Source organism: Orcinus orca, chromosome X (assembly GCF_937001465.1).
Source record: "Orcinus orca chromosome X, mOrcOrc1.1, whole genome shotgun sequence".
NCBI classification, from domain to species: Eukaryota; Metazoa; Chordata; class Mammalia; order Artiodactyla; family Delphinidae; genus Orcinus; species Orcinus orca.
In genome coordinates this window covers 6,585,320-6,594,099 of record NC_064580.1, presented here as the reverse complement: position 1 = coordinate 6,594,099, position 8,780 = coordinate 6,585,320, and the positions used below count along the sequence as shown (strand labels likewise).

Here is an 8,780-nt window from a genome sequence, read left to right as displayed (position 1 = left end):
GAAAGTAGAGGAGGAGGGAGGAGGGAGCAGAGGATGGAGGAGGGACGGAAGGCTAAGGACAGGGGCGTTGGAACCCCATTCCAGAGACTCATTAGGATGCAATTGCCAATTTTTTTTTTTTAAAAGCCAGACTGTATAAATTTACAGTTTCCTTTTCAGCTGAAGCAGACAATGTTAAAACACATTAGATTTTCTGTTTCGGAATGCAAATTAAACATAGCCGAGCTTTTGGAAGGCTTAATTAAGGGCTTAAGAAAATATGAGATTTAAAACATGGATACTTGAGTAAGGCAGATTTTAGTCTGAGGGGAAATGTGGCCTTTTTTTTTTTAAACTTAAAAAGAAAATTGCTTAATAATAAAACGGCCCAAGCCTTCCTTGAACATAACAGGAAGTCTGCTTAAAAAAAACATTTTTTTTTTTTTTTTAAAACAACCACTTGTTCACAGACTGAGAGGGGGTGGGTTTAACGTGGAGGCTGGGTGCCCCGAGACCCAGCAGCGGAGCTGCCTGCCAGGTCATCATAGAGGGACCCCCCCCCCAACGCCAGGCTTGCTCACCCGCCAGCCCCAGCAGTCCTCAGCCCTTCCCCCTCTAGTCTAGCGAGGACTTTCCTAAATAAGCTGCTTGTAACTCGGTTCCCTCCTGTTCCCTGCTCCCGCCTTCAGCCCCAAAGCAAAACAACAAAACCAACCAACCAGAAAAGCCGCCGCCGCCTCCCCCAAACAAAACCCCAAACCCACCCCAACTCTGCATCAGCTGTTCTTGCGCACGTTATGTGAACTTCGTGGGCTATAGATATTTTAGGCCTTTAAATGCCATTCTGTGCACACAAAACTTAAAAATGGTCTGACACGGGGGAAAATTGGCAAACGTATAGTTCACAATCTGTTACCGTCACGTGAAGGCAGATTCAGGAAAAGCTCCACTGGCTCTTTCTTCCAAGCCAGGTTATGCAACGTCTTAAAATCCTTAAAATCGTCTGGGGACTTGTCTGAGAGAGGAAGAAGGGGGAGCCAGGAGGGAGAAGCCAGGATTTGGTTGCCACGTGTAAGTTTTTCTGGGGGGGATGGGTCGTCGTGGGCGTAGCACATGTTTGGATTTAGTAAGCTATACCATTTCAGTCTAAAGAGTAAGAAGTGTCTGGCATTTCAACTGTCTGGGCTTTGCAAATTGGGAAGGAAAAAAAAAAAGGCCTCCTATGAACCTGAGAGTTTCTGTACGTACGGTCTCTGCGTTCCGGCCGCAGAGCAGTGGACTGGCTTCGCCGGGACTGCCATATCGGAGTAGCACAGACAAGGCTGCTTAAACACCAGGAATTTATTTCCTCATAGTCCAGAGGCCAGAGTCCAAGATCAAGGTGTCGGCAGCATTGATTTCTCCTGAGGCCTCTCTCCTTGGCTTGTAGACGCCACCGTCTTCTCCCTGTGTCCTCACATGATCTTTCCCCTGCGAGCGTGTGTCCTAATCTCCTCTTCTTATAAGGACACCCATCCTATTGGGTTAGGGCCTACCCTAATGACTTCATTTTAACTTAATCATCTCTTTAAAGGCCCCCTTTCCAAATATAGTCATGTTCCGGCCTACTGGGAGTGAGGATTTCAGTTTACGAATTTTGGGGAGGACACAACTATGGTCCTAATAGGACTGAGGGCTTCACACAGGAGGAGGGAGAGAGGGTGGCTAAGGCACTCCCATCCCTTCTGCACCCTGGCCTAGGGGTGCCCTGTGGTCTCTCGGCACCTGGGCTGTGCAGTCTGGAGGAAGAAGTGGGTGGAGGAGGGAGGGACCTGCCCATGGGTGGTGCAAGGGCAGCTGCTAACTACCAGACCTGGGCCCTGCGCGCCTTCACCGCAGCCTGTGTGTCATCTGAATGTGCCGCTAGGGGTGAATTATTCCCGAGTAATATCTTTTTGACAGGAGTTGTATCTTATTCATGTTCGGGTCCCCAGAGCTTGCTAGAGAGCTGGGCACCTAGGAGGGAGCCTAAGGTATATCTGTGGAATAATCATGTGGATTTTCAAGATGTTAATTTAATCTTCATTGATCGTGATTACCAGAAACCACAAAGCCTTTTGTTGTGAAATGATTACTGGTAATTATTGAAAAGAGACAGAGTTTTGTCTTTCTTCTTTGCTTTAATTGGGAAGGAATATCCCGGCTGCGAATGTTGTGATGTTGCTGGTTTCCTCAAGCCGTTCTCAAGAAGGAGACGTCCTAAGGCTGAAAAGTCTGTTGGAGCTCTGTTTCAAGGGACTTCGTTAAGGCTTGATTCCAGTGCAGGGGTGACTGGAAGGGGCTGGTGATCTCAGGGTGCTTCTAAACGTGCACAGATCAGCCCTGCAGTTCAGTGTCGGCAGTGTCGGCAGAAGCAGCGAGGATTCGGTGAACCACAGACATAATTCTGGAGACATTTTTGCTTGTGATTGTGTTGAAATGGTCTTGGAGCACTGGCTGGCTTGGTCAGTGGTAGGCAGCTTGTCCTTTGCCTCTGGGGAAATCCATTCTGTCCTGGACACTCCCAGGGCATTGCTGACCTTCCCCCTATATGCAGTTCAAGGAGCGCAGTGGGTTGTGTTGTCCCCTGAGGCTCTGGGGCAGAAGTTGCTGGTCACCGGGCGAAGCTGAGGGAGCTGGGTCAATCCAGCACCCTTCACCGTCCTGCCAAGCAGAACAATTCTAATCTGCTGCACCATGAGACCACGAATCTACCGCCAGTAAGTCACTAGCAATTATGTATCTGGGCTGATGCAAAGCTTTGACCCAAAGTTCCTTTAGGTAATTAATGACAGGCCAAAGGTTGGGGAAAATGGCATCACTCATTCTTTCAGTCCTTTTGCTCCCTTCTAAATTCTTGGGTGTTTTTCGGTGTATTTTGCATATCTTGTTTGCCTTTGCTCTTTATTTAGGAGAGGGCTGGAAAGGAAGTGTTTGAAATATAGGAGTAGGAAATGAAAGGAAATTACTGCTTGGTGACAGCGCCAAAGAAAGGTGGAAATATCTGTAGTGGACACTGGTGGGTTTTGTCTGCTCCCATGTCCACCCCCTGCCTTATGGTTAAAACAAGTCAAATTTCCTTTAGGGAACACATGGCTATGGGTTCTTTTTTTTTTTATTTTTTGCTGTACGCGGGCCTCTCACTGTTGTGGCTTCTCCCGTTGCGGAGCGCAGGCTCAGCGGCCATGGCTCATGGGCCCAGCCACTCCGCGGCATGTGGGATCTTCCCGGACCGGGGCACGAACCCATGTCCCCCGCACCGGCAGGCGGACTCTCAACCACTGCGCCACCAGGGAAGCCCCGGCTGTGTGTTCTTTAGGGAACTCTCAGGCCCTGTGATATAAGGCTCCAGGGGTAGACCTGAAGACCAGGCCTGGCCAAACAGCATTTCAAATCCCTTGGCTACAGTGACTGGTTAGGCAGAAGTTTGTGACCCCTGATCTAGAGACAGCCAGATGTGGGCTTTTGCTAGAATTTCTAACAAAGAGATTTGTTTGTTTATAAATCCATCTTTATCAGTCCTTCAGACTGAAGACAGCACTGAGGCATAGAGAAACGTGAAGCCAAGGAGTGGACAGAGAAAGACCATAGTAGGTAGCGTTTTTTTTTTTTTAACACAATTTGAGTTGCTCATGCTTGCCATTGGGGGAAAAAAAAATCCTGGCTTATTAGAATACTAACTAACCTCTGTTTTGTAGAGAATTAAAATGATATTGAATGCTATTTATAGATTCACAGAGATTCCCTCCTTCCTTCTTTCACTATGATGTATGATCTATGGGCAGAAAAATGCATTCAAGATACATGTTTTACCAAATAATAGAAAAGGAACAATCAGCAATCCCTCGTCACGAAAGAGAACGCTGCCAGTGGTCGCCTCATCGCCACCCATCTTTCCCCACTACAAGTTACCACTCTTTTGACTTTGGGGATAATCATCTCCTTGCTTTTCTCTGTAGCTTTACTCCACGTCTATACCCTTAAACAGAATGAATTTTGTATTAATGGATCGTACGGCGTGTATCTTGGGGGTCTTACATCTGTCACTCACCGTTACCGGCCTCATGTTCCTCTGTCTGCGTTGCTAGAGCTCATTCATTCTCAAAGGCTATCAGAGTGTTCAGCGGAAGACAGTGCCACAATGTATCCATTAGGGAGTAGTTTTTGTACCCGACGTTTACAGTAGAGAATTTACTGAAGTCAAGTCGATCGGTCCAACAGAGCTCATATTGGACACAAACTGAAATGTTACGTCCTGCTCTTTGCGGAAGCGTGATCCTGAATCAGCCCAGCCATCTGCCGTCCTTGGTCCACATCCAAGCTGCTGATGGCTGCTAAAGAAAAATTGCACAACTGAGTGAATTCATGTTACTACAGATCATGATCTTCAACCCCAGCTGGGCCCTCCTGAGAGCAAGTGATTCTGCGAGCCCCTCTTTTCTATTCCATCCTCCAGGCCTAACTGCGTCAAAACGACACAGCTTTCTCCCAGCCCCTTCTCGGCATACTCTCAGCAGATGACCTTGCCTAACGGTGGTCAGTAGGGAGAAAGTCATTCATTTCTTAACTTGGCAATGAGGACTCTTACTTGCATCCACGCCCACCTTCCCTGCCATCTTTCTTTCCTGGTAACACCTCCCCTTGTGCCCTCTCTCCACTTGGTAGCTCTGTCCTTGGTTCCCACTTCCCACCCCCAACCCCGAGTGTGACAATGTCTGTGAAAGGCCTTTGCCTTAATAACCTCATCTTCAGCATTCCTGCCACACTCCTGGGTCTTTTCAGGTCTCATCTGGATTATGACAGTCTTCCTACCTGGTCTGCGTTTTAGTTCAAGCTATTTTCCTCTACCAAAGTCAGAATATGTTTCTGAAATGCAAACCTGATTATATGAATCTGTGTTCATTTCCTAGGGCTGCCGTAACAAATGACCTGTAACAGGTGGCTGTACTCTCTTACAGTTCTGGAGGCCAGAAGACTGAGATCGAGGTGTCAGCAGGATTGGCCCTTCCGGAAGCTCTGGGGGAGAATCCACCCCATGTCCCTCTCTCAGCTCTGGTGGCCATCAGCTGCCTTGGCTTGTGGGCCCACCACTCTGAGCTCTGCCTCCATCTTCACATGGAGTCTTGGCCTCTGAGTTTCGAACCTTCATTTCCTTTCTCTTTCAGGGACACGAGTCATTGGATTTAGGGCCCACTGTGAACCTGGATGATCTCGTCTCAAGGTCCTTACCTTAATTACATCTGCAAAAACCCTATTTCAAATAAGGTTACATTCTGAGGTGCCAGGAGTTAGGACTTGGACATATATTTTGGGGGCTGCTATCTACCTCACTGCATGCCTCCTTGCTTAAAATCATCCAATGGTAGGTACCCCACTTCTCTTCTGGGTGTAAACTAAACTCCTCAGCCTGGAATACTTTCCCCAGCCTGTGCAGTCTTACCTGCTCTGCTGAGCACCCATATTCCTCCCCCTTCCTTTAGTCCCTTCCACTCTCATGCCTTCCTAAGTCTCTGCTCAGCAATGCCCTCCCTCCCTCTGGACTCCCCCATCTTTCTCCAAGTCCACAAAGTGCCATGTGTACACCCACAACTAATAGAGCACAGAGGTGAAAACCATTCCCAAAGCCAACCAGTGCAGTAGAGGAGAAACGTGTGAAATTTTATATGGAATGTTGAATCCTAAAAAAAAAGTCCAAATATACCTACTCTTAAGTTACCTGTTGGTAGGGAAAAAAAACCCCAAAAGTCTTCATTAAAGAATTGATTACTTATGAAAATGATAAGTGCAATTTCCCGTTACACAGAAATTACTGCTAACTATCAACAGAAGGGGAAATATGAATGTGGCCATGGAATTCGAAGATGTCACTGGTTATTATGGTAATATTTAAGTGGAATTCTGTTTGCACCTTAGGGCAAAATAACTGGACTGTGATGTTGAACAGTCTAGATAATCCTGTGTCTTAACAGCCTATTTAAATTACAGCCCTGTTTACTTATAGGACTGAATGGCCAGTTGGACCAAAAACTGTGGTTAGTATGGGGAGCAATTTCTGGAACTTCAGGTCATGAAGGAAAAGCAGATTTGGCACCTGGTAGGTGCCAGCACTGTAGGCACAAGACTTGCCGTCAACACTGTGTTATGCGTGATGTTTTATGGCTATTTGGTTTTATTCCTTTTTTTTTTTTTTAAGAAGACATTGGGAGTAGGGGTTTATTAATTAATTAATTAATTTTTGGCTGCGTTGGGTCTTCGTTTCTGGCGAGGGCTTTCTCTAGTTGTGGCGAGCGGGGCCCACTCTTCATCGCCGTGCACGGGCCTCTCACTGTCGCGGCCTCTCTTGTTGCGGAGCACAGGCTCCAGACGCGCAGGCTCAGTCGTTGTGGCTCACGGGCCTAGTTGCTCCGCGGCCTGTGGGATCCTCCCAGACCAGGGTTCGAACCCGTGTCCCCTGCATTAGCAGGCAGATTCTCAACCACTGCGCCACCAGGGAAGCCCTATTCCATTTTTTTATATTTCTATTAAAAAATTCTTTTTATTGTGGTAAAATACACACAACCCCAAATTTACCATATTCACCATCTTTGCACAGTTCAGAGGCATGAAGTACTTTCGCAGTGATTTTATTTCACCTTCCTGAGGAATTCTAGAGTGCATACAGCATAACTTAAAACTGGCTTGCAAGTGCAGACACCTGGCAGTCTATTCTTTTTTAAACCTATGAGAGAAAGAAATCTTTATGTCCAATAATACTTTTGAGAATCTGATGAACTACTTTCTTGGTGGCCTCCCACTACAGAGAGAAGAAAAAACTAGTTTATAAGCCTATGGACACGATGCAGGCTATTGTTTTTTCAGTGCATTTTGTGCTTTCTATTTTGGAGTGAGCTTTCTGGTTTGTAGCATAAAAGAATCTCAAAGTGGGCAAGACGTCAGGAAAATAAGACTAAATCATGGTACCGATCCAAATGGAGAGAGCCTGTGAGAACCTGATGACTATCTGCGGGATTCTGGACACCTTTCAAGTCCTCCTAATGCCTTCACTTGTAACTGAGGCTAGAAGCTGAAATAACATGAGAACTTTGAAAATTCTGGTGTCTTCAGATGGGGTGGAGTTATTTCAGTTTTCTGGAGTTTGATGTTCATTTGGACATATTAACGTGCACACGATTAAAACAATTTGTTTTGTTCCAACAGAAAGATAACCCTCATTCTGCACAAAACATCTTTTGAGCCATCATTAAATAACGGATCGATGAAGTGCTTCGAATCTTCAGCTCAGCAAGTGAATTAATTTGAAAAAGAATGACATAAAGGTTCTCTGTTCTTTCTGTGAGGAAGTTTCTCCCAAATGATTTTTCAAGATGAGCAAATGAAAAAAAAAATGCATAATTGCAGCTGTCACTAGATCATTTTCTCCTTCATTTTTGGGGTCTATTCTTACTTGTTCGAATTGTGTAGACAGCTTTGATCATGCTGCCGTTGCCAAGCAATTCACTCATCTGCTGAGTCCCCGACTGCCAAACCGAACTGTTCTCTCACCAGACGATACTCTGTTCCACACAATCTGATTTTCATCCTGTGCTTTGAACTCTGTTACCACTGCCTTAAGAAGAGAGAATACTTTCGGAATTTTTTGACTATAGGAAACAGAACACATGAAGCTTGGTTTTCACAACTTGGATTCTTACGTGGATTCCCAGACAGCTCTCATGTTCTAAAATTACTCTTTGGTCATCTCACTATGTGCTCCCTAATTCTGCACTTCAGTGCTTCTAGAAGGGCTGCCCTCCTTTCCCCCGAAGGCGGAAAGGACACAGTCAATATGTTTTTCCCCTGCACAGGAGTAAGAAAAATTATCTGTAGTCCATTTTTATCATGACTCTTGTGTGGCCTCTTTTCTTTTCTGTGGAAGGTGTTTCTAGTGCCTTGGTGGGACAACACACTTTTTTTTTTTTTTTTTTAAGAGCAAAACCTTCTTAAAAGGAAGATTGCTTCTGCGTTTCAACTTCCGGACTCGTTGGTGGGTGATGGCATTGCTGACTCGTGCTGAGGGGTGCAGCCTGGGCTTCTGCATGACTCCTGGCAGCCCTTGGGCTGGATAAATTTAGCATTAATTGCTTTCCCAGGCCAGTGAGTGTGCACACCCAGCAATTTTCAGAATCAATGAAATAATGAGGTGAGGCAACCAAGCTGACTGGAGGGCATCAGAGACCATCCCCTCCTTTTGCTGCCTCCCGCTTGAATTTTTACTAAACAGGAAAATCCAGGGGCCGAGGAATGGGTGGCCAGATAAATTACAGGACACCTAGTTACGTGTGAATTTTGGACACACAGCGAAGGATGTTTTAATATCAAGTACATCCCAAATATTGCTTGGGATATACTTAGAATGAGCAGAAAGTCTGTTATCTCACATTTCACTTGAGTGAAGCTGGAGCCTTCATGGAAAAACTCATTCTTTATTTCCTTTTCTCTTCTCACTTATCATGCCCTTTGGACCTACAGGGACCAAGTGACTATTAAGCTGTTGAACTGTGACTAGTCTGAATTGTTATGTGAGGTAGACTTCTAAGGCTTCATATGAAGAAAAAAAAAAAAAAGACACCAGCTTCCTAAGACTTTAATATGAAGAAAAAAAGTTTCTCATTAATAACTTTAGTATCAATGTTAGGTCATATGTTGAACTCGTACCTTTTTGCATCTACTGGGCTGAAATATATTATTAAAATTAACTTGTTTCTTTTTCATTTTTAACACGGCTACTAAACCATTTAGAATTA

The 8,780-nt window shown here is 45.4% G+C and overlaps 1 long non-coding RNA gene across 1 annotated transcript; it reads left to right on the top strand.

Moving 5' to 3' along the window:
- The first annotated feature begins 588 nt into the window (after positions 1 to 588).
- Positions 589 to 7,961, top strand: LOC117199733 (uncharacterized). Its single transcript, XR_004481043.2, has 3 exons — positions 589 to 1,050; positions 5,163 to 5,359; positions 7,195 to 7,961. It is a non-coding gene; the product is annotated as an uncharacterized LOC117199733 (long non-coding RNA).
- Positions 7,962 to 8,780: the final 819 nt, after the last annotated feature.